This window comes from Lactuca serriola, chromosome 1 (assembly GCF_051521515.1).
Source record: "Lactuca serriola cultivar US96UC23 chromosome 1, Lser_US96UC23_V15, whole genome shotgun sequence".
NCBI classification, from domain to species: Eukaryota; Viridiplantae; Streptophyta; class Magnoliopsida; order Asterales; family Asteraceae; genus Lactuca; species Lactuca serriola.
Genome location: NC_136408.1, coordinates 249,884,118 through 249,911,059, shown reverse-complemented (window position 1 = coordinate 249,911,059; position 26,942 = coordinate 249,884,118).

Genomic DNA, 26,942 nt, shown 5'->3' with positions numbered 1-26,942 from the left:
TATCATAATTATCATGCTCCCACTAACATGCTGATTATTAGCATAACACTTATTCTCCCACTAGCTTTGACATGTACTTAGAAATCAGCTTACTTTCTTACCAAAATTTAGAATTCTGATACTACATTGTTTTGATAAAACTTTATAAAAATCATACACCTCTCTTAGATAGCTCACAGGTGTGTCTAAACAATTTTAGAACTATGAAAAGGGATGCCTTAATCATAGTCTCAATTGTTTAGACCTTTGCCACTGCTCACAAGTCCATGTTAGTGTTGGATTAGTGTCTAAGTCCATAACTATTTTGGTGTGTACTTGACCCGATGGTGCATGGCCCTTTTGGGTTTCCTTCACCAAAGCAACTTGATAGGATGAATTATGGAGAGAAAGGATTAAATATGATTTATTAATATATTATGAGAATAATATATTAAAGAAGAAATCATATTGTTTAATTAATATTAGTCAATAATTAATTGGTAATTAGTTTTGTGACTAAAATAGATTAATTAAACTTAAGGGACTGGAATTGTAACTATAAGATAATTGCAATTGGGCCATGGATTGCCTTGTATTAAGGAGTGGACGAATTCTATGGGGAAACCCAAGAAGAAATCGTCCAAGGCCTTAAGGAAAGGAATCTATGGGTTGCTTAGGGCTTAAGCATCCAATTTAGGGTTTCCTTGTTAGATAACCCTAATAGCCTCCTATATATATACATCCCTTATGACCTAAAAACGTGGCTAAGCATCCCTCTAGGGTTTCACACGTTTTTGGGCAGCCTCCATCCTCTTGCTCTTGGTGTTTGTGAACCATTAGAGGAGTGACATTTGTGACTCTAAGCTTTCTAAAGTCAATACAAGGAGGAATTGGGATTGTTATTGCTACATAACAATCAAGGTTGATCTAAACCCTAATTACATGTTATATTGATTATCATATGCTACATCTAGGGTTTATAGTCTTGGATAACTTGCATGTACAATAGAGAAACCTAGATCCAAGCATTAGGGTTTGTATGAGCACATAGGATGTTCTTATTGCCAAAACCCATCAGTGGTATCAGAGCCTAGATTGGTTTCTATTGTATTGATGCTTTGTATGTTGAAAAAATTCGTTTTTTGTGTTTCTCGGGGCTGAACTCACCGAGTTTTTTAGAACTCGACGAGTCCATGCCTGACTCGACGAGTCGGCTGGTCAGTAAGAGGGAAAACCGGGATTTCTTGCTGTTTTTGCTTGAGGATACTTGCCTTATCATGTTAGATCAATATTAATCCGATTTTTTGATATATATGACTATATTCCTGATCTAATTGAAGATATTTATCAATTAATAAAATATTTGTTTCCTTATGTGATAATTGATTAATTATTTTGATTAAATTGGTAAATTGTTTTGCAAGAAATCATTAAATAAATCAAATATGGATAATTATATGATTAAATGTTAATTTAGATTATTTGTTATTTGATCCTTGTGTTATGAAATGTTTCATATTTTTCCCTTTAGGTATTATAGTTTAAATTTGACATCAAAAGTTTTGTTGTTTTGAAATTTAAATAGTTGAGACCCTAATGTTTTGAAAAGGGTTTCAAAACTTGCCCTCAAGTTTTGCAATTTAAATATTGATTAATAGTTTAATTTTGATGTATATTTAAATTCTAAACCCTAATGTTTTGAAATGTTTCAAAACTTGCCCTCAAGTTTTGGAATTTAAAAGTTGATTAAAAGTTCAAATCACACCCTTATGGTTTTATTAACTAATTAAGGTGTATAATTAAAAGAGGTTTAATAAATCCATAAAAGTTTTGGTTTACAATTTAACTGAATTAAAGGTATAATTATTAAATTTGACCACCTAGTATTTTAAAAGTGTAAAATATACCCTATACTATATATAACATTAAAAGTCTAACATTATGTATATGTATGAGTAAAAGTCAGTCTTACCGTTAGTAGGCCTCATTCACGAAGCTGGTCTATAAGGGGTGTTTAAGGAAATTGCCTATAAAATGGCGATTGAATGGGTATCCACTCTTACCCACCGCACTCTTGACTAGTAGAGAGTCGTTAGCCGAACGGGTAGGATAGGACAAAACCTTCCATTATAAGTATAATGAAGTACAAAAGTAACTAAATGCTTTTCGAATTCCCAATCTTAGTTACTTAGGCAAAGTGAATTGATGCAATTCCATGAAATTACACTTTGTGCCCTTGCGAAGACATTAGTGGAGCGTGTGTGGTTTACCGGCACACTAAGTGGTTCTAAGCAAAGGTAGCAAAGGGTGACTCAATGTTTGTCATAGTTCGGTGGAGCGTGTGTGGTTTATCGGCACATCGAATAGGTGACTGTAACATGTGGGGGCACCATGTAGTTTGCATGGTTATTCACACCCGCTTTGTGATCATCAGCATCCCAGTCACAAACCAGAGGGGCATATCGAGATTTAAACATGCCATTGAAATGTTCAATGAATCTCATAGGATCTAGGAGTTTTCATAGATTTAAAACTTAAATTTCTTTTTTCGTTTTTCATGGTGGAAATTAGTGAATCGTCATTCACTTACCTTCAAATGTTCTGCAATTTGGGTTACGGCATCCCTCTCCTGAGTTGTAGAATATTGTGTTGGGTCCTAGCCTTAGTATCTCATTTGGGTGGTTTACTAAGGACACAATAAATCAACTAACTTGAATTTGTTTCTCCCGTTTTGTAGATGTCAAAGTTCGACAACTATGGTCTTGCCAAATCCCGTGGAACAAGCTTTCCACATGAAGATGATATTCCACGATTCGGTCGAGGAACAAGAAATCATGCTTCACTTCCTCCACCTCCTCTAATTAATCTCCCTAACCCACAAGTTAAAAGGCTTGAAAATTTCAAGATCACTCAAGCCCTTTTGGCAAGTAAACATAAAGAAGGAAAGTCGGTGTGTGCACATGTCCTAGGGATGAAGTCACACATTAACAGGTTAAGAATGTTGGGATCCGTTGTCTGTGAGGAAATGGCTGTTGATTGGGTTCTTCAGTCACTTCCTAACTCATATAGTGAGTTCGTAAGAGAGTACTATATGATGAACCGCGACGTGACCCTTATAGATCTCACCTATATGCTTATTGTTGCTGAATCAACAATGGTTTGGCGGAATAGAAAAGCAAAGTTGATTGGTGAATCTGCCTTCAAGACCTCTATGGATATAGACAATGGAAACAAAAGACATGCTATGATCGAAAAGTTTGATCATAAGAGAAAGGCAATGTCTGAAGTAGTTCCATGTCATGTTCCAAAAGAGCCAATTTGCCAAGAGAAAGGGCATTGGAGACGAAGCTGCCCTATTTACCTAAGAGATCTAAGAGATGGGAGAGTCAAAACATATGGCTCTACTTTAGGTAAAATCCATTAACTAACTCTTTTAAGCTTCTCTTATAGATTCTTAATACATAATGTGATAAGATTACAATTGATGTTTTGTAGGATCGAAGAAAAGAAAGGAAGCTTAAGGGAAGAAGTGAGCAGAATCTAACTGTGAAGGAATGGATTTCGATCACATTTCTCGAAGATTAGATTCTTGAGCTACTACTTAGAGTTAGAATTAGATTGCTAAGAAAGATGTATTAGCGTAGTTTTTCAATGAATTGCATTGTAAGGACAAATTTTTCCGCAATAAAATAAATTTTGATTTTATTTTATTTATTTATCCTTGCAATGGCGTATATGAAAAATTAATGTTTGAATGTTTCTATTATTAGCAATAATGGATTTGGTTCTTATTATGTTATTTGTGGAAATGTCGAAGAATTTACCGAATAAGGAAAGTTTCTCATCACCCAAGTTTCAATTGGACAGAAACTTGGAATCATGCAACTTTGTTGCACGATGAATGAAAATTTTCATATTTGGAAATTAGACTAATTCATTGACAAAGTGTCAAGTGAAGAACTAGGAGATCGAGTACACAAAGTTGTGTGTTGATCAAGTCCACCATAAGAATAACAAAATATTCATCATGATTTACTAAAGGTTTAGTAAATATGATTATACTTACAAGATTAAGTGTAATTCTGAATTGATTGAAAAAGTTTAAATCAATAGCAGAACGAATAAGAAGAATCAAGTAGGCAGAAAGATAAAAGTTTCTCCATTCTAAGAAGAAGGGAGAGTACCTTTTATGCTTTATGATAGGTCTTAATGATTAAGAACCATATCTTAATTGATCCTCTATGTAACAGCCCGGATTCCCAGTATTATTCATTTATATATTTTTGGTAAATTGTACGGAGACTCGGCGAGTATGATCGACGATTTGGACGCGGGTTCGCGTCCGGACTCGACGAGTCCACGTTGTTTAATGAAACCCTAATTTCCCGGCCTTGAGCCCTATTTAAAGGACCTTATACCCCTTCATTGCGGCTACCTTCGACCTTGAGAGCACCAGAGCAGCTGAGAGTCCTTGTGAGTGAGATAAGAGGCCATTATTCACCATTTTGTGTGCATTTGCAAGAAAAGAAGAGGAAGGCCAAGCTAGGAGAGTTGGTGAGCTTGGATCTACTCCCATTTTGGCAGAGGAAGCTATTTGAGGTAACATTCAGAGCTTATTCTCGTGTTTTTCTTGATATGGTCAAATCTGGGGTTTCTTCATGCCTTGTTTGTCTTGTAATTGGAACGTGAGAGGTCCCATGGGGAAATGGTACCTAGATCTGGACCTTAGTAGGTCCAGAGAGTCCCAAATGCCACGCTTTATGCCTTTCCTTTTGATTTGGAGACTTAGGTTACCATTTTAGATGTCATTTCATCAAAAGAAGCCTTATAGGCTTTGCATGGTAGCCAAGATTGTGACTTTAAATGATGAATGTGCTTGGGAGGGCTAGATCTATGAGTTGTTGGCGCGGATCTGACCTCAGAAGCGAGATTGAGTTGATGCATGGCATGGACTCGCCGAGTCTGAAGAACAGACTCGGCGAGTAGCATGAAGATTGTACTTAACCACTTAGCGAGTGGTCTTGCCGAGTTAAGAGGTTTACTCAGTGAGTCAGGGAGAGTTAGAGAGGGTTAACAGATGGACTGAGTCGAGCTGGAACTCGCCGAGTTGTTCTTGAGACTCGGCGAGTTGAGTCGTGGTGGCCCCGCGATTCATGCCAGCTAGAACTCGTCGAGTCAGGGAAGTACTCGACGTGTCAAAAGAGGATCCTAGGGAGTCTGTGAACACGTATAGACTCGCCGAGTCGCTTTAGTGCACTCGCCGAGTCCGGTAAAAGTTGACTATTTACCGTTGACCAGAGTTGACCAGTGTTGACTTGATAGGGGTAGTCAACCTTAGTTGAGAAAGTGTTAATTAGAGATATATTGTGTTATAGGAGGATTATAGCTCCTAGGATCGAGCGCGAGTGATTCCGGGATTTGCGAGTTATCGAGACACACGAGGTGAGTCTTCTCACTATACTTTACCTTGAGTAGGTAATCAGAGTTATGTGATAGTGTATTTGTATGCTATGTGTATGTTATGTGTTGTACTGCATTATTTCTATGTGATTTATGCTGTGCATGTTTATAGAGTTGGAACCGGAAGGTTTCCAGAGTTAGAACCATTGGGTTCACAGAGTTGGGACTACGAACCCACAGAGTTATAGCCTTGAGTGGCTAATATGTGTTATGTGCGGTATTTTGGGGAACTTACTAAGCTTTCTGCTTACAGTGTTGTGTTGTCTATTTCAGGTACTAGTGATGACCGTGGGAAGGCGCCGGCTTGATCTGTACACACGCATGTGATTTTCATGATATGAGATCTTGGGATTTTTGTATGATATGGATTGGAGTTTTAAACTTTGATGTTCTATGAAAATTAAATGAAAATGTTTTTATATTATGCGAAAAATTATTTTGAAATTCACGGTGTTACAAGTTGGTATCAGAGCCTTGGTTTGAGGGATTCGAGTACACTTTCGGGCATATTTGAACTCAAACTGACGATTTGAGAAGTATTTTCAAAAAGAGTAAAAGATTTTTGGAAAAACGCAGAGGAGAGTTGTGTGTACGATCAGTCCGCGCCCGAACGGTGATTTCCCAAAATACCCTCATATTATGTGATATTAATATTGATATGATGTATTCTCATGCTAGAGTAGGCTAGGTACTCCTATCAGGAGTAGAGTGGCCTGATTTGTGATGCCTTAGCCTAGGGAGAGGTGAGCTGCTATGAGATGCTTGAGAGTGAGTAGGTAGCAGCGAGGGGCTTATTAGTGATTTGTTAGAGAGTGGTTTGTGCATGATAGAGTACTTGGAATTTGGGATCCGAAGAGGAGGACTTGGGGTGTATTCTGATACGGTGCGGATAGTAGTATTGGGCCCATACTACTGAAAGAACCGGAGCGGTGTACGGCCCAAGTAAGAATCTTTGGAATACCAAGGGTCAAGGAGGGATGAGTTGTCGAGTGTGTGTATGATCGAGTGGATTCTAATTTATCGTATGTTGTATTTCAAAGGTAGATCATGGTGCGGACACGTCTGATGCCTGAGAGCAGTGAGATCAGTGATGAGGAGATCCGTCGGATCATCCATGAGGAGGTGGCTGCGGCCATCAGGGCAGAGATACCAGAGATGTTCGGGTCTATTAAGACCATGTTGATTGAGACCTTTGACGAGCGTTATGCCGCTCTATCTGAGGCTGCTGTTGCAACGGCCACCGCAGCTATTGCTGCAGCAAGGCTGCAGGGTGGTGATGCGTTGCTGTTCCAAGAATTCAGCAACACAAAACCACTAGAGTTCGATGGGACCCAGGACCCTGTGGCGGCTATGAGATGGATTTCTGACATGGAGGGGTGTTTCTTCACTTGCTCAACTCCTGAGCATTTGAAGGTTCGGTTCGCGCTGAACCAGCTTCGCTTGGGAGCGAAGGACTGGTGGAAGTTTGTGACGGCGCACTTTACGCCTGTTGAGCTTGCGGCAGTGACCTGGGAAAGGTTCACTGCCATGTTCCGAGATGAGTACGTTCCCCAGGTGGAGAGGGAGCATTTGGCCCAGGAGTTTCTGACCCTCAAGCAGGGTACTGAGTCCGTTACGGCGATTACCAGGATGTTCCACGAGAGGGCGATGTTCTGCCCTGAGCATGTGTCCACTGAGCAGGCACGGATGAGTCGATATTTGAGTATCTTGAGGCGATACATTCGGGAGTTCGCGGCGAACTCCTCGTACCGGACATTTGTTGAGCTTCGGGAAAATGCCCGGAAGAGGGAGATTGAGCTAGAGACTCAGGCCAGGGAGGAGGCGGAGTCTCAGGGGAGGGATCGGCGACCGGCACAGTCTCAGCCGGCAGCCAAGCGGGCCAAGCCCGCTGATCCCAAACCAGGGAGCCAGAAGGGCTGCACTTGTGGGAAGTGTGGCAAGGGTCATGATGGAGTCTGTAGAGCGGGGTCTTGCTACAAGTGTGGCAAGGAAGGGCACATTGACAAGGACTGCCCCAAGGGGTTTGCGGTGTGTTTCCACTGCAACCAGAGCGGACACCAGAAGGCAGAGTTTCCGCAATTGCGAGGATCATCTTAGGGAGCACCTCAGGGATCGCCCTTGCGGCCATCAGAGCTACCGAGAGTCGGCCAGTGATGGTCGAGGCGCCGAGGGCACGAGGGAGAGCTTTTCAGCTGACCGCAGAGGAGGTCCGCGCAGCACCCGATGTCGTGGCTGGTATGTATTCTTTCGTGTATTTATTTTGATGTTGAGATATTATGCTTATATTATGTTATGTGTAGGTACTTTTCTTGTGAATTCTGTACCTACCTTGGTGTTATTTGACTCGGGTGCGAGTCGGTCTTTTGTATCTTTGGCTTTTAGTCAGCATATCAGTGTGAGTCATGAGGCGTTGAGTCGGCCTCTAAAAGTTTCCATAGCTGAAGAGAGGGTGATATATGCCACGGAGGTTCTCCGAGGGTGCGTAGTCGAGATTTTCGGTGTTGAGTTCCCGATTGACCAGGTTCCTATTGTGATGGGTGATGTCTGTGTCATTGTGGGCATGGACTGGTTGAGCAGATTCGGTGCGGTTATCGACTGCGAGCGACAGCTGGTGACCATACGAGACCCTAGTGGGGGAGTTCTTTCGGTGTACGGAGAGGGTACACGTTCAGGAACAGCATTTTGTTCGGCCGCTAGGGTGAGGCAGTGTGTACAACAGGGTTGTAAGGGTTTTATGGCATATGTGATGGATACGCGGGTGGATTCCAAGAGACCGAAGTCAGTTGAGGAGGTTCCGGTAGTGCGTGAGTTCCCGGATATATTTCCCGAGGAGTTGCTGGGTGTGCCTCCTATGAGGCAAGTGGAGTTCAGTATCAATTTAGTTCCGGGGGTCGCGCCTATCGCTAAGGTGCCTTATCGCCTTGCACCTCCAGAGATGCAAGAGTTATCCTCGTAGCTTCAGGAGCTGCTGGGGAAGGGGTTTATTTGGCCGAGCAGCTCGCCGTGGGGAGCGCCTATCCTGTTCTTCAAGAAGAAGGATGGTTCACACCGGATGTGCATTGATTACCGGGAGTTGAAGAAGCTAACGGTCAAGAACCATTACCCGTTACCGAGGATCGACGATTTATTCGATCAGTTGCAGGGAGCATCTTTGTTCTCCAAGATCGATTTGAGGTCTGGATATCATCAGGTGAGGGTGCGGGATGAGGACGTCCAGAAGACAGCGTTCAGGACGTGTTATGGGCATTATGAGTTTGTGGTGATGCCTTTCGGGCTCACCAATGCCCCGGCAGTGTTGATGGATCTCATGAACCGAGTGTGCAGGCCGATGCTGGATCGGTCGGTGATTGTATTTATCGACTACATTCTGGTATATTTGAGATCTAGAGAGCAGCATGAGGAGCATTTGAGAGAGGTTCTCGGAGTTCTGAGATCAGAGAGGCTTTATGCCAAATTCTCCAAGTGTGATTTCTGGTTGCGGGAGCTCCAGTTCTTAGGACATCTCGTTAACCAGAAAGGGATATTGGTCGACCCGGCCAAGGTTGAGGCGGTGATGAGTTGGGAGGTGCCGAGGTCACCCTCCGAGATCAGGAGTTTCCTAGGGTTGGCAGGGTATTATCTGAGATTTATCAAGGATTTCTCTAAGATCACAGTGCCACTCACCAGGTTGACCCGGAAGGGTGTCGCTTTTTCATGGGGCCTCGAGCAGCAGGCCTCCTTTGAGACACTTTGCCAAAGGTTATGCGAAGCCCCGGTGTTAGCCCTCCCGGAAGGGATGGAGGACTTTGTGGTATACTGTGACGCATCGATTCTGGGATTGGGGGCGGTGTTGACGCAAAGGGGGCATGTGATAGCATATGCATCGAGGAAGTTGAAGCCTCATGAGATGAGATACCCAACCCATGATCTTGAGTTGGGGGCAGTGGTGTTCGCCCTCAAGATTTGGCGTCACTACCTGTATGGGGTTCGGTGTACGATATACACGGACCATAAGAGTTTGAGATATTTTATGGATCAGCCTAACCTAAATATGCGACAGAGAAGGTGGTTGGATGTGGTCAAGGATTATGATTGTGAGATCCTGTACCACCCGGGCAAGGCTAATGTTGTAGCCGATGCACTGAGCCGCAGGTCGGAGAGCACCCCGCTGCGGGGCGTATGTTTGAGATTGACCGTGGTAGCTCCAGTGTTGGACGCCATTCGTGGGGCACAGGCCGAGGCTGTGCAACCTAAGATGCAAAAGAAAGAGCGGGTTGTTGGATTGGTTTTAGAGTTCGTTACCGATGGTCGGGGGCTTATGACATTAGAGGGGCGTATCTGGGTGCCGTTTGTGGGAGGAACGCGTACCGTCTTGATGGAAGAGGCTCATTGGTCGAAATGTTCGATCCATCCTGGGGCCACTAAGATGTATTTGGACCTGAGAAAGGAGTATTGGTGGTCGTGTATGAAGAGGGATGTTGCGTGGTTTGTTGAGAGGTGCTTGACCTTCCGTAGGGTTAAGGCCGAGCACCAGAGGCCGCATGGTAAGTTGCAGCCATTGGAGGTTCCCAAATGGAAGTGGGAACAGATCACCATGGATTTCATCACCAAATTGCCAAGGACTGCCAGAGGAGTTGATGCAATTTGGGTGATTGTGGACAGGTTGACGAAGAGCGCTCATTTTCTTGCTATCAGCGAGAGTTCTTCAGTAGAGAAATTGGCAGAGGTGTATGTGAGGGAAGTGGTATCTCGGCATGGGGTGGCGATATCGATCATTTCAGACCGTGATGTGCGTTTCACTTCCAGATTCTGGAAGAACTTTCATGAGGAGTTGGGTACTAGACTGCATTTTAGTACCGCATATCATCCCCAGACAGACGGTCAGAGTGAGCGGACGATTCAGACGCTTGAGGACATCCTCCGTGCATGTGTGTTGGGTTTTGGGGGTAGCTGGGATGCATATTTTCCTTTGGTAGAGTTTTCCTACAACAACAGCCATCATTCGAGCATTGGTATGCCACCCTTTGAGCTGTTGTATGGGAGGAGGTGTCGGACCCCCATTTGCTGGGGAGAGGTTGGACAGTGGGTGATGGGCAGCATAGAGATCGTGCTTCATACGACAGAGCATATCCAGCAGGTCAGACAGAGGTTGTTGACAGCTCAGAGTCGTCAGAAGAGTTATGCAGACAGACGCCGGTCCGAGCTTGAGTTTCAAGTCGGCGACCTTGTACTCCTGAAGGTCTCTCCTTGGAAAGGAGTGATTCGATTCAGGAAAAGGGGCAAGTTGGGGCCCCGATATATTGGTCCATTCCGAGTGATCGCGAGGGTAGGCCGGGTAGCCTATCGTTTGGATTTGCCAGCAGAGTTGGGACAAATTCATGACACTTTTCATGTGTCGTAGCTGAGGAAGTGTATAGCCGATGAGTCTGCAGTGGTTCCATTAGAGGATATTCAGGTGGATGCGAGCCTGAATTATGCTGAGAGACCAGTAGCCATCAGAGATTGAAAAATCAAGGTTCTGAGGAACAAGGAGGTACCCCTGGTTTTGGTTCAATGGCAGCATCGGATGGGGTCCGTGATGACTTGGGAACCAGAGCGTGAGATGCGTGAGCAGCATCCAGGGTTATTTGCAGAGTGAGACTTCGAGGGCGAAGTCTAGTTCTAGTGGGGGAGAATTGTAACAACCCGGATTCCCAGGTATTATTCATTTATATATTTTTGGTAAATTGTAAGGAGACTCAGCGAGTTGGAGCCTAGACTCGCCGAGTATGATCGCGGATTTGGACGCGGGTTCTGGTCCGGACTCGGCGAGTCCAAAAGTGGACTCGGTGAGTCCACGCTGTTTAATGAAACCCTAATTTCCCGGCCTTGAGCCCTATTTAAAGGACCTTATACCCCTTCATTGCGACTACCTTCGACCTTGAGAGCACCAGAGCAGCTGAGAGTCCTTGTGAGTGAGATACGAGACCATTATTCACCATTTTGTGTGCATTTGCAAGAAAGGAAGAGGAAGGCCAAGCTAGGAGAGTTGGGGAGCTTGGATCTACACCCATTTCGGCAGAGGAAGCTATTTGAGGTAACATTCAGAGCTTATTCTCGTGTTTTTCTTGATATGGTCAAATCTAGGGTTTCTTCATGCCTTGTTTGTCTTGTAATTGGAGTGTGAGAGGTCCCATGGGGAAATGGTACCTAGATCTGGACCTTAGTAGGTCCAGAGAGTCCCAAATGCCATGCTTTATGCCTTTCCTTTTGAGTTGGAGACTTAGGTTACCATTTTAGATGTCATTTCATCAAAAGAAGCCTTGTAGGCTTTGCATGGTAGCCAAGATTGTGACTTTATGTGATGAATGTGCTTGGGAGGGCTAGATCTATAAGTTGTTGGAGCGGATCTGACCTCAGAAGCAAGATTGAGTTGATGCATGGCATGGACTCGCCGAGTCTGAAGAACAGACTCGGCGAGTAGCATGAAGATTGTCCTTAACCAGTTAGCGAGTGGTCTTGCCGAGTTAAGAGGTTGACTCAGTGAGTCAGGGAGAGTTAGAGAGGGTTGACAGATGGACTGAGTCGAGCTGGAAGTCGCCGAGTTATTCTTGAGACTCGGCGAGTTGAGTCGTGGTGACCCCGCGATTCATGCCAGATAGAACTCGTCGAGTCAGGGAAGTACTCGACGTGTCGAAAGAGGATCCTAGGTAGTCTGTGAACACGTATAGACTCGTCGAGTCGCTTTAGTGCACTCGCCGAGTCCGGTAAAAGTTGACTATTGACCGTTGACCAGAGTTGACCAGTGTTGACTTGATAGGGGTAGTCAACCTTAGTTGAGAAAGTGTTAATTAGAGATATATTGTGTTATAGGAGGATTATAGCTCGGAGGATCGAGCGCGAGTGATTCCGGGATTTACGAGTTATCGAGACACGCGAGGTGAGTCTTCTCACTATACTTTACCTTGAGTAGGTAATCAGAGTTATGTGACAGTGTATTTGTATGCTATGTGAATGTTATGTGTTGTACTGCATTATTTCTATATGATTTATGTTGTGCATGTTTATTGAGTTGGAACCGGAAGGTTCCTAGAGTTAGAACCATTGGGTTCACAGAGTTGGGTCTACGGACCCACAGAGTTATAGCCTCGAGTGGCTAATATGTGTTATGTGCGGTATTTTGGGGAACTCACTAAGCTTTGTGCTTACAGTGTTGTGTTGTCTGTTTCAGGTACTAGTGATGACCATGGGAAGGCGCCGGCTTGATCTGTACACACGCATGGGATTTTTATGATATGAGATCTTGGGATTTTTGTATGATATGGATTGGAGTTTTAAACTTTGATGTTCTATGAAAATTAAATGAAAATGTTTTTATATTATGCGAAAAATTATTTTGAAATTCACGGTCTTACACTCTAAGAGAGTCTTAGTATAATTGTATGTTTAAGAAGAGGAATGAAGAATTGAAGAAATGGTTAAATCAAGAAGTCAATCATACTTCGTTCCAAAACAAGTCTTAGAGTTAATATTGTGACATTGAGTGACAAGTATTAAGAAGGTTTATAACATTCATCAAATATGGAGAGTTATGATGTCTTGGATAAGACAAAGACCAACTAGGACCAATTTATGAAGTGTTTTGATAAAAGCTACACTAACTCTTGAATAATTGTTTGTCAAGAAATGGTTATTGACAAGAGAATCTTATATGTCATGGAGTCAGTGGGAGTCTTAAAAGTATTGAAAGGTTTCAAGAACAAATCAAATAAACCTTATCGATCATCACTAACACACGAGTTGAGGTTTACAACCTATCGTGTTGACATTATTTTGTTTCTGTGCTGTTCCAGTTGATTTAATTATGCATGAGAGTTCTATGAGTTCTCATTTTGAACGCATAAAAGGCAAGGATCTTTAATCAATGAAAGGTACATTGATAGGAAAGGGTGAGTTGCTTAACTACTTGGAAGACATGGTGGGCAGCTGTGCTACCATAAGGCAAGAAATCGAGATTAAGAAAGTTCGATCAATATGAGTTTGAATTTGTCGTAAACTTTGGTTTTGACAAATTCACATGGATAGGAACAAATACACCGTTTAAATCTAAGTGTCATAGTATTTCCTCCTTCATGAAAATGATTTTAAGGAAATACTTTCACTAAGAAAGATTTTAAGAAGATAGTGATTGTAAAATTGCATTCTCGAATTCGATTATGGTTACGGTATCCCTTTCAATAATTTGAATTGTGAGGTTTGGCAATTAGTCTTAATTGTTTAGACACACATATGAACTATCTAAGGCAAAGGTGCATAAGTTCAAAAAAAGCCTTGAATACATGTCAAAGCTAGTGGGAGCATAAGTGTTATGTTTATAATAATCATCATGATAGTGGGAGCATAAATGTTATTATTGTATGATTATTAAGGCACGTATTGCAAGTTGGCAATATTAATTATAGAAAACAAGAGTTATACTTTGCAAAGTCGCAAGAGTTGTAAAGTTGTTTTGCTATAATTAAGGGAGAGAATATTATGCTTCATTTCAAATCTAAAGGCTTAGGTTGTGGAATATTAATAAATTTAGTCAAAGGTATATAGTGTGTTCTCAAAATTTCAATTATGATTACGGCATTCCTCTTCACAATTCGAATTTTGAGAACATAGCAAATGAAATATTATGGCGGGAGATTGATAAAGTATCAAATCTTTATGTAAGACATTATGCATTGTGTCCCATACGCTTCGGGTATAGGATCGATTGCAAATGCTATAATATTTGACCATTCTAAAATTTTCCAAATGTCTAGCGCATTTAGACGGAAAAAGGAAAAGAATCGGTTTTGACTAAGATAATTAAACAATTATCAAAGGACAATGCAAAGTTCGCCGAGGATTGGTCGCTTGTGAGTAGTTGGAAGTATAGTATTGGAAAATATGGAAATGTTTCCATATTGGATGGACCATATCGACATTATTATGAATAGATAAGATTCTATTAAGAATGAGTTATGGAAAATATGGAAACGTTTCCATATTGGGAATTGAATATTGAAAATCTATGACTAGATTAGAAACTTTTATGCAAAAGGATGTTCAACGGAATGTTCTTTGAGTGAGAGACATCATATCTAAGGAATTGTATTGTAACAATCTCCGATAGAGGACTTTGTAATTTCATTGGCAATAGTCTTTGTGACTTTGGTGCAGTGATGTTACAAATGGATCGTTGCATAAAATGTTAGAATCTAGCATATTCTATAAGTGGCAAGAATTTGATATTCTTACACTTATGAAAATGATTAGGAGTTGTGAAATGAGTATGATTGGAAATGTGTTCATTGGATCTATTTCACAAAGTAAGAACCATCGGTAAACATTGTGTGCATGCTAAGAGCATGGAACAAGTGTAATAATTCAAGTAAGAAGTTGATTACCCGAAACGACAAATAATGAGAAATCGATATGGTGATAAATAAAAGGTGTTTTATTTATGCTCAAAGGGTTGAGGCCATATGGGATTAGTATTATTCTTGTGTTTCACTTTGCATGTTTTGACTTCCTGAATAATTTAATTGGTTAAGAACAGTCAAATTATTTGAACGGGCCACAGTCGTTCATATGTTGGAAGTAGGTATGAATGAAGACTGTCATGAATTGGTGTGTGGAATGTCTAAAAGAGTATTAGACATAAGCAAATGTTTGCTGCAACGTTCATGAGTGCTTATGAATATGATTTGAGCATTGGATTAAACCCACGCTCACTTGGATCACTCCATGAATTAGATCACGAGTGATTGGTTAGACGATAACATCTTATATTCTTGAAACTGAGATGTGTGAGTTGTATCTTGCAAATCAGTTGCACATTGATAATATGTAAACGCACCAGTAACTTGGTGTTATAAAACATATTGTTGTGTGTAATTCGGTGAGTGAGTGCAAGCAAGCATTGTATCAAAGTTTATCTGTTCCTTTTATCCAAAGTAGGATAAAAGCGATATCTTTGGGCCCTTCGATGATTTAGTGATGAGAAACGTAAATGCTCGGCCGGGCTAGGGCTAATTTTATTTGTTCAATTAATCAGTCATCATAAATCGGAATTCGAGAAATAGTACAAAGAAGAATGATTAGAAATCATGTCTTACGATATCTAGAATGGAGGAATATATGATCCCTTATCTAAAGGACACGCGTATCTGATAGGAACAGAGTTGACAGCGGCTTTGGAAAGCTACGATTGCAGATCAGGATCTGAAGTCAAACGCATAATAGTTATTAGACTTACCCAAGTGGTAGACTGTTGGATTAGTGTCTAAGTCGGCGACCTTGTACTCCTGAAAGTCTCTCCTTGGAAAGGAGTGATTCGATTCAGGAAAAGGGGCAAGTTGGGGCCCCGATATATTGGTCCATTCCGAGTGATCGCGAGGGTAGGCCGGGTAGCCTATCGTTTGGATTTGCCAGCAGAGTTGGGACAAATTCATGACACTTTTCATGTGCCGTAGCTGAGGAAGTGTATAGCCGATGAGTCGGCAGTGGTTCCATTAGAGGATATTCAGGTGGATGCGAGCCTGAATTATGCTGAGAGACTAGTAGCCATCAGAGATTGAAAAATCAAGGTTCTGAGGAACAAGGAGGTACCCCTGGTTTTGGTTCAATGGCAGCATCGGATGGGGTCCGTGATGACTTGGGAACCAGAGCGTGAGATGCGTGAGCAGCATCCAAGGTTATTTGCAGAGTGAGACTTCGAGGGCGAAGTCTAGTTCTAGTGGGGGAGAATTGTAACAACCCGGATTCCCAGGTATTATTCATTTATATATTTTTGGTAAATTGTAAGGAGACTCAGCGAGTTGGAGCCTAGACTCGCCGAGTATGATCGCGGATTTGGACGCGGGTTCTGGTCCGGACTCGGCGAGTCCAAAAGTGGACTCGGTGAGTCCACGCTGTTTAATGAAACCCTAATTTCCCGGCCTTGAGCCCTATTTAAAGGACCTTATACCCCTTCATTGCGACTACCTTCGACCTTGAGAGCACCAGAGCAGCTGAGAGTCCTTGTGAGTGAGATACGAGACCATTATTCACCATTTTGTGTGCATTTGCAAGAAAGGAAGAGGAAGGCCAAGCTAGGAGAGTTGGGGAGCTTGGATCTACACCCATTTCGGCAGAGGAAGCTATTTGAGGTAACATTCAGAGCTTATTCTCGTGTTTTTCTTGATATGGTCAAATCTAGGGTTTCTTCATGCCTTGTTTGTCTTGTAATTGGAGTGTGAGAGGTCCCATGGGGAAATGGTACCTAGATCTGGACCTTAGTAGGTCCAGAGAGTCCCAAATGCCATGCTTTATGCCTTTCCTTTTGAGTTGGAGACTTAGGTTACCATTTTAGATGTCATTTCATCAAAAGAAGCCTTGTAGGCTTTGCATGGTAGCCAAGATTGTGACTTTATGTGATGAATGTGCTTGGGATGGCTAGATCTATAAGTTGTTGGAGCGGATCTGACCTCAGAAGCAAGATTGAGTTGATGCATGGCATGGACTCGCCAAGTCTGAAGAACAGACTCGGCGAGTAGCATGAAGATTGTCCTTAACCAGTTAGCGAGTGGTCTTGCCGAGTTAAGAGGTTGACTCAGTGAGTCAGGGAGAGTTAGAGAGGGTTGACAGATGGACTGAGTCGAGCTGGAAGTCGCCGAGTTATTCTTGAGACTCGGCGAGTTGAGTCGTGGTGACCCCGCGATTCATGCCAGATAGAACTCGTCGAGTCAGGGAAGTACTCGACGTGTCGAAAGAGGATCCTAGGTAGTCTGTGAACACGTATAGACTCGTCGAGTCGCTTTAGTGCACTCGCCGAGTCCGGTAAAAGTTGACTATTGACCGTTGACCAGAGTTGACCAGTGTTGACTTGATAGGGGTAGTCAACCTTAGTTGAGAAAGTGTTAATTAGAGATATATTGTGTTATAGGAGGATTATAGCTCGGAGGATCGAGCGCGAGTGATTCCGGGATTTACGAGTTATCGAGACACGCGAGGTGAGTCTTCTCACTATACTTTACCTTGAGTAGGTAATCAGAGTTATGTGACAGTGTATTTGTATGCTATGTGAATGTTATGTGTTGTACTGCATTATTTCTATATGATTTATGTTGTGCATGTTTATTGAGTTGGAACCGGAAGGTTCCCAGAGTTAGAACCATTGGGTTCACAGAGTTGGGTCTACGGACCCACAGAGTTATAGCCTCGAGTGGCTAATATGTGTTATGTGCGGTATTTTGGGGAACTCACTAAGCTTTGTGCTTACAGTGTTGTGTTGTCTGTTTCAGGTACTAGTGTGACCATGGGAAGGCGCCGGCTTGATCTGTACACACGCATGGGATTTTTATGGTATGAGATCTTGGGATTTTTGTATGATATGGATTGGAGTTTTAAACTTTGATGTTCTATGAAAATTAAATGAAAATGTTTTTATATTATGCGAAAAATTATTTTGAAATTCACGGTGTTACACTCTAAGAGAGTCTTAGTATAATTGTATGTTTAAGAAGAGGAATGAAGAATTGAAGAAATGGTTAAATCAAGAAGTCAATCATACTTCGTTCCAAAACAAGTCTTAGAGTTAATATTGTGACATTGAGTGACAAGTATTAAGAAGGTTTATAACATTCATCAAATATGGAGAGTTATGATGTCTTGGATAAGACAAAGACCAACTAGGACCAATTTATGAAGTGTTTTGATAAAAGCTACACTAACTCTTGAATAATTGTTTGTCAAGAAATGGTTATTGACAAGAGAATCTTATATGTCATGGAGTCAGTGGGAGTCTTAAAAGTATTGAAAGGTTTCAAGAACAAATCAAATAAACCTTATCGATCATCACTAACACACGAGTTGAGGTTTACAACCTATCGTGTTGACATTATTTTGTTTCTGTGCTGTTCCAGTTGATTTAATTATGCATGAGAGTTCTATGAGTTCTCATTTTGAACGCATAAAAGGCAAGGATCTTTAATCAATGAAAGGTACATTGATAGGAAAGGGTGAGTTGCTTAACTACTTGGAAGACATGGTGGGCAGCTGTGCTACCATAAGGCAAGAAATCGAGATTAAGAAAGTTCGATCAATATGAGTTTGAATTTGTCGTAAACTTTGGTTTTGACAAATTCACATGGATAGGAACAAATACACCGTTTAAATCTAAGTGTCATAGTATTTCCTCCTTCATGAAAATGATTTTAAGGAAATACTTTCACTAAGAAAGATTTTAAGAAGATAGTGATTGTAAAATTGCATTCTCGAATTCGATTATGGTTACGGTATCCCTTTCAATAATTTGAATTGTGAGGTTTGGCAATTAGTCTTAATTGTTTAGACACACATATGAACTATCTAAGGCAAAGGTGCATAAGTTCAAAAAAAGCCTTGAATACATGTCAAAGCTAGTGGGAGCATAAGTGTTATGTTTATAATAATCATCATGATAGTGGGAGCATAAATGTTATTATTGTATGATTATTAAGGCACGTATTGCAAGTTGGCAATATTAATTATAGAAAACAAGAGTTATACTTTGCAAAGTCGCAAGAGTTGTAAAGTTGTTTTGCTATAATTAAGGGAGAGAATATTATGCTTCATTTCAAATCTAAAGGCTTAGGTTGTGGAATATTAATAAATTTAGTCAAAGGTATATAGTGTGTTCTCAAAATTTCAATTATGATTACGGCATTCCTCTTCACAATTCGAATTTTGAGAACATAGCAAATGAAATATTATGGCGGGAGATTGATAAAGTATCAAATCTTTATGTAAGACATTATGCATTGTGTCCCATACGCTTCGGGTATAGGATCGATTGCAAATGCTATAATATTTGACCATTCTAAAATTTTCCAAATGTCTAGCGCATTTAGACGGAAAAAGGAAAAGAATCGGTTTTGACTAAGATAATTAAACAATTATCAAAGGACAATGCAAAGTTCGCCGAGGATTGGTCGCTTGTGAGTAGTTGGAAGTATAGTATTGGAAAATATGGAAATGTTTCCATATTGGATGGACCATATCGACATTATTATGAATAGATAAGATTCTATTAAGAATGAGTTATGGAAAATATGGAAACGTTTCCATATTGGGAATTGAATATTGAAAATCTATGACTAGATTAGAAACTTTTATGCAAAAGGATGTTCAACGGAATCTTCTTTGAGTGAGAGACATCATATCTAAGGAATTGTATTGTAACAATCTCCGATAGAGGACTTTGTAATTTCATTGGCAATAGTCTTTGTGACTTTGGTGCAGTGATGTTACAAATGGATCGTTGCATAAAATGTTAGAATCTAGCATATTCTATAAGTGGCAAGAATTTGATATTCTTACACTTATGAAAATGATTAGGAGTTGTGAAATGAGTATGATTGGAAATGTGTTCATTGGATCTATTTCACAAAGTAAGAACCATCGGTAAACATTGTGTGCATGCTAAGAGCATGGAACAAGTGTAATAATTCAAGTAAGAAGTTGATTACCCGAAACGACAAATAATGAGAAATCGATATGGTGATAAATAAAAGGTGTTTTATTTATGCTCAAAGGGTTGAGGCCATATGGGATTAGTATTATTCTTGTGTTTCACTTTGCATGTTTTGACTTCCTGAATAATTTAATTGGTTAAGAACAGTCAAATTATTTGAACGGGCCACAGTCGTTCATATGTTGGAAGTAGGTATGAATGAAGACTGTCATGAATTGGTGTGTGGAATGTCTAAAAGAGTATTAGACATAAGCAAATGTTTGCTGCAACGTTCATGAGTGCTTATGAATATGATTTGAGCATTGGATTAAACCCACGCTCACTTGGATCACTCCATGAATTAGATCACGAGTGATTGGTTAGACGATAACATCTTATATTCTTGAAACTGAGATGTGTGAGTTGTATCTTGCAAATCAGTTGCACATTGATAATATGTAAACGCACCAGTAACTTGGTGTTATAAAACATATTGTTGTGTGTAATTCGGTGAGTGAGTGCAAGCAAGCATTGTATCAAAGTTTATCTGTTCCTTTTATCCAAAGTAGGATAAAAGCGATATCTTTGGGCCCTTCGATGATTTAGTGATGACAAACGTAAATGCTCGGCCGGGCTAGGGCTAATTTTATTTGTTCAATTAATCAGTCATCATAAATCGGAATTCGAGAAATAGTACAAAGAAGAATGATTAGAAATCATGTCTTACGATATCTAGAATGGAGGAATATATGATCCCTTATCTAAAGGACACGCGTATCTGATAGGAACAGAGTTGACAGCGGCTTTGGAAAGCTACGATTGCAGATCAGGATCTGAAGTCAAACGCATAATAGTTATTAGACTTATCCAAGTGGTAGACTGTTGGATTAGTGTCTAAGTCGGCGACCTTGTACTCCTGAAGGTCTCTCCTTGGAAAGGAGTGATTCGATTCAGGAAAAGGGGCAAGTTGGGGCCCCGATATATTGGTCCATTCCGAGTGATCGCGAGGGTAGGCCGGGTAGCCTATCGTTTGGATTTGCCAGCAGAGTTGGGACAAATTCATGACACTTTTCATGTGTCGTAGCTGAGGAAGTGTATAGCCGATGAGTCGGCAGTGGTTCCATTAGAGGATATTCAGGTGGATGCGAGCCTGAATTATGCTGAGAGACTAGTAGCCATCAGAGATTGAAAAATCAAGGTTCTGAGGAACAAGGAGGTACCCCTGGTTTTGGTTCAATGGCAGCATCGGATGGGGTCCGTGATGACTTGGGAACCAGAGCGTGAGATGCGTGAGCAGCATCCAAGGTTATTTGCAGAGTGAGACTTCGAGGGCGAAGTCTAGTTCTAGTGGGGGAGAATTGTAACAACCCGGATTCCCAGGTATTATTCATTTATATATTTTTGGTAAATTGTAAGGAGACTCAGCGAGTTGGAGCCTAGACTCGCCGAGTATGATCGCGGATTTGGACGCGGGTTCTGGTCCGGACTCGGCGAGTCCAAAAGTGGACTCGGTGAGTCCACGCTGTTTAATGAAACCCTAATTTCCCGGCCTTGAGCCCTATTTAAAGGACCTTATACCCCTTCATTGCGACTACCTTCGACCTTGAGAGCACCAGAGCAGCTGAGAGTCCTTGTGAGTGAGATACGAGACCATTATTCACCATTTTGTGTGCATTTGCAAGAAAGGAAGAGGAAGGCCAAGCTAGGAGAGTTGGGGAGCTTGGATCTACACCCATTTCGGCAGAGGAAGCTATTTGAGGTAACATTCAGAGCTTATTCTCGTGTTTTTCTTGATATGGTCAAATCTAGGGTTTCTTCATGCCTTGTTTGTCTTGTAATTGGAGTGTGAGAGGTCCCATGGGGAAATGGTACCTAGATCTGGACCTTAGTAGGTCCAGAGAGTCCCAAATGCCATGCTTTATGCCTTTCCTTTTGAGTTGGAGACTTAGGTTACCATTTTAGATGTCATTTCATCAAAAGAAGCCTTGTAGGCTTTGCATGGTAGCCAAGATTGTGACTTTATGTGATGAATGTGCTTGGGAGGGCTAGATCTATAAGTTGTTGGAGCGGATCTGACCTCAGAAGCAAGATTGAGTTGATGCATGGCATGGACTCGCCGAGTCTGAAGAACAGACTCGGCGAGTAGCATGAAGATTGTCCTTAACCAGTTAGCGAGTGGTCTTGCCGAGTTAAGAGGTTGACTCAGTGAGTCAGGGAGAGTTAGAGAGGGTTGACAGATGGACTGAGTCGAGCTGGAAGTCGCCGAGTTATTCTTGAGACTCGGCGAGTTGAGTCGTGGTGACCCCGCGATTCATGCCAGATAGAACTCGTCGAGTCAGGGAAGTACTCGACGTGTCGAAAGAGGATCCTAGGTAGTCTGTGAACACGTATAGACTCGTCGAGTCGCTTTAGTGCACTCGCCGAGTCCGGTAAAAGTTGACTATTGACCGTTGACCAGAGTTGACCAGTGTTGACTTGATAGGGGTAGTCAACCTTAGTTGAGAAAGTGTTAATTAGAGATATATTGTGTTATAGGAGGATTATAGCTCGGAGGATCGAGCGCGAGTGATTTCGGGATTTACGAGTTATCGAGACACGCGAGGTGAGTCTTCTCACTATACTTTACCTTGAGTAGGTAATCAGAGTTATGTGACAGTGTATTTGTATGCTATGTGAATGTTATGTGTTGTACTGCATTATTTCTATATGATTTATGTTGTGCATGTTTATTGAGTTGGAACCGGAAGGTTCCCAGAGTTAGAACCATTGGGTTCACAGAGTTGGGTCTACGGACCCACAGAGTTATAGCCTCGAGTGGCTAATATGTGTTATGTGCGGTATTTTGGGGAACTCACTAAGCTTTGTGCTTACAGTGTTGTGTTGTCTGTTTCAGGTACTAGTGTGACCATGGGAAGGCGCCGGCTTGATCTGTACACACGCATGGGATTTTTATGATATGAGATCTTGGGATTTTTGTATGATATGGATTGGAGTTTTAAACTTTGATGTTCTATGAAAATTAAATGAAAATGTTTTTATATTATGCGAAAAATTATTTTGAAATTCACGGTGTTACACTCTAAGAGAGTCTTAGTATAATTGTATGTTTAAGAAGAGGAATGAAGAATTGAAGAAATGGTTAAATCAAGAAGTCAATCATACTTCGTTCCAAAACAAGTCTTAGAGTTAATATTGTGACATTGAGTGACAAGTATTAAGAAGGTTTATAACATTCATCAAATATGGAGAGTTATGATGTCTTGGATAAGACAAAGACCAACTAGGACCAATTTATGAAGTGTTTTGATAAAAGCTACACTAACTCTTGAATAATTGTTTGTCAAGAAATGGTTATTGACAAGAGAATCTTATATGTCATGGAGTCAGTGGGAGTCTTAAAAGTATTGAAAGGTTTCAAGAACAAATCAAATAAACCTTATCGATCATCACTAACACACGAGTTGAGGTTTACAACCTATCGTGTTGACATTATTTTGTTTCTGTGCTGTTCCAGTTGATTTAATTATGCATGAGAGTTCTATGAGTTCTCATTTTGAACGCATAAAAGGCAAGGATCTTTAATCAATGAAAGGTACATTGATAGGAAAGGGTGAGTTGCTTAACTACTTGGAAGACATGGTGGGCAGCTGTGCTACCATAAGGCAAGAAATCGAGATTAAGAAAGTTCGATCAATATGAGTTTGAATTTGTCGTAAACTTTGGTTTTGACAAATTCACATGGATAGGAACAAATACACCGTTTAAATCTAAGTGTCATAGTATTTCCTCCTTCATGAAAATGATTTTAAGGAAATACTTTCACTAAGAAAGATTTTAAGAAGATAGTGATTGTAAAATTGCATTCTCGAATTCGATTATGGTTACGGTATCCCTTTCAATAATTTGAATTGTGACGTTTGGCAATTAGTCTTAATTGTTTAGACACACATATGAACTATCTAAGGCAAAGGTGCATAAGTTCAAAAAAAGCCTTGAATACATGTCAAAGCTAGTGGGAGCATAAGTGTTATGTTTATAATAATCATCATGATAGTGGGAGCATAAATGTTATTATTGTATGATTATTAAGGCACGTATTGCAAGTTGGCAATATTAATTATAGAAAACAAGAGTTATACTTTGCAAAGTCGCAAGAGTTGTAAAGTTGATTTGCTATAATTAAGGGAGAGAATATTATGCTTCATTTCAAATCTAAAGGCTTAGGTTGTGGAATATTAATAAATTTAGTCAAAGGTATATAGTGTGTTCTCAAAATTTCAATTATGATTACGGCATTCCTCTTCACAATTCGAATTTTGAGAACATAGCAAATGAAATATTATGGCGGGAGATTGATAAAGTATCAAATCTTTATGTAAGACATTATGCATTGTGTCCCATACGCTTCGGGTATAGGATCGATTGCAAATGCTATAATATTTGACCATTCTAAAATTTTCCAAATGTCTAGCGCATTTAGACGGAAAAAGGAAAAGAATCGGTTTTGACTAAGATAATTAAACAATTATCAAAGGACAATGCAAAGTTCGCCGAGGATTGGTCGCTTGTGAGTAGTTGGAAGTATAGTATTGGAAAATATGGAAATGTTTCCATATTGGATGGACCATATCGACATTATTATGAATAGATAAGATTCTATTAAGAATGAGTTATGGAAAATATGGAAACGTTTCCATATTGGGAATTGAATATTGAAAATCTATGACTAGATTAGAAACTTTTATGCAAAAAGATGTTCAACGGAATGTTCTTTGAGTGAGAGATATCATATCTAAGGAATTGTATTGTAACAATCTCCGATAGAGGACTTTGTAATTTCATTGGCAATAGTCTTTGTGACTTTGGTGCAGTGATGTTACAAATGGATCGTTGCATAAAATGTTAGAATCTAGCATATTCTATAAGTGGCAAGAATTTGATATTCTTACACTTATGAAAATGATTAGGAGTTGTGAAATGAGTATGATTGGAAATGTGTTCATTGGATCTATTTCACAAAGTAAGAACCATAGGTAAACATTGTGTGCATGCTAAGAGCATGGAACAAGTGTAATAATTCAAGTAAGAAGTTGATTACCCGAAACGACAAATAATGAGAAATCGATATGGTGATAAATAAAAGGTGTTTTATTTATGCTCAAAGGGTTGAGGCCATATGGGATTAGTATTATTCTTGTGTTTCACTTTGCATGTTTTGACTTCCTGAATAATTTAATTGGTTAAGAACAGTCAAATTATTTGAACGGGCCACAGTCGTTCATATGTTGGAAGTAGGTATGAATGAAGACTGTCATGAATTGGTGTGTGGAATGTCTAAAAGAGTATTAGACATAAGCAAATGTTTGCTGCAACGTTCATGAGTGCTTATGAATATGATTTGAGCATTGGATTAAACCCACGCTCACTTGGATCACTCCATGAATTAGATCACGAGTGATTGGTTAGACGATAACATCTTATATTCTTGAAACTGAGATGTGTGAGTTGTATCTTGCAAATCAGTTGCACATTGATAATATGTAAACGCACCAGTAACTTGGTGTTATAAAACATATTGTTGTGTGTAATTCGGTGAGTGAGTGCAAGCAAGCATTGTATCAAAGTTTATCTATTCCTTTTATCCAAAGTAGGATAAAAGCGATATCTTTGGGCCCTTCGATGATTTAGTGATGACAAACGTAAATGCTCGGCCGGGCTAGGGCTAATTTTATTTGTTCAATTAATCAGTCATCATAAATCGGAATTCGAGAAATAGTACAAAGAAGAATGATTAGAAATCATGTCTTACGATATCTAGAATGGAGGAATATATGATCCCTTATCTAAAGGACACGCGTATTTGATAGGAACAGAGTTGACAGCGGCTTTGGAAAGCTACGATTGCAGATCAGGATCTGAAGTCAAACGCATAATAGTTATTAGACTTATCCAAGTGGTAGACTGTTGGATTAGTGTCTAAGTCGGCGACCTTGTACTCCTGAAGGTCTCTCCTTGGAAAGGAGTGATTCGATTCAGGAAAAGGGGCAAGTTGGGGCCCCGATATATTGGTCCATTCCGAGTGATCGCGAGGGTAGGCCGGGTAGCCTATCGTTTGGATTTGCCAGCAGAGTTGGGACAAATTCATGACACTTTTCATGTGTCGTAGCTGAGGAAGTGTATAGCCGATGAGTCGGCAGTGGTTCCATTAGAGGATATTCAGGTGGATGCGAGCCTGAATTATGCTGAGAGACCAGTAGCCATCAGAGATTGAAAAATCAAGGTTCTGAGGAACAAGGAGGTACCCCTGGTTTTGGTTCAATGGCAGCATCGGATGGGGTCCGTGATGACTTGGGAACCAGAGCGTGAGATGCGTGAGCAGCATCCAGGGTTATTTGCAGAGTGAGACTTCGAGGGCGAAGTCTAGTTCTAGTGGGGGAGAATTGTAACAACCCGGATTCCCAGGTATTATTCATTTATATATTTTTGGTAAATTGTAAGGAGACTCAGCGAGTTGGAGCCTAGACTCGCCGAGTATGATCGCGGATTTGGACGCGGGTTCTGGTCCGGACTCGGCGAGTCCAAAAGTGGACTCGGTGAGTCCACGCTGTTTAATGAAACCCTAATTTCCCGGCCTTGAGCCCTATTTAAAGGACCTTATACCCCTTCATTGTGGCTTCCTTCGACCTTGAGAGCACCAGAGCAGCTGAGAGTCCTTGTGAGTGAGATAAGAGGCCATTATTCACCATTTTTTGTGCATTTGCAAGAAAGGAAGAGGAAGGCCAAGCTAGGAGAGTTGGGGAGCTTGGATCTACACCCATTTCGGCAGAGGAAGCTATTTGAGCTAACATTCAGAGCTTATTCTCGTGTTTTTCTTGATATGGTCAAATCTAGGGTTTCTTCATGCCTTGTTTGTCTTGTAATTGGAGTGTGAGAGGTCCCATGGGGAAATGGTACCTAGATCTGGACCTTAGTAGGTCCAGAGAGTCCCAAATGCCATGCTTTATGCCTTTCCTTTTGAGTTGGAGACTTAGGTTACCATTTT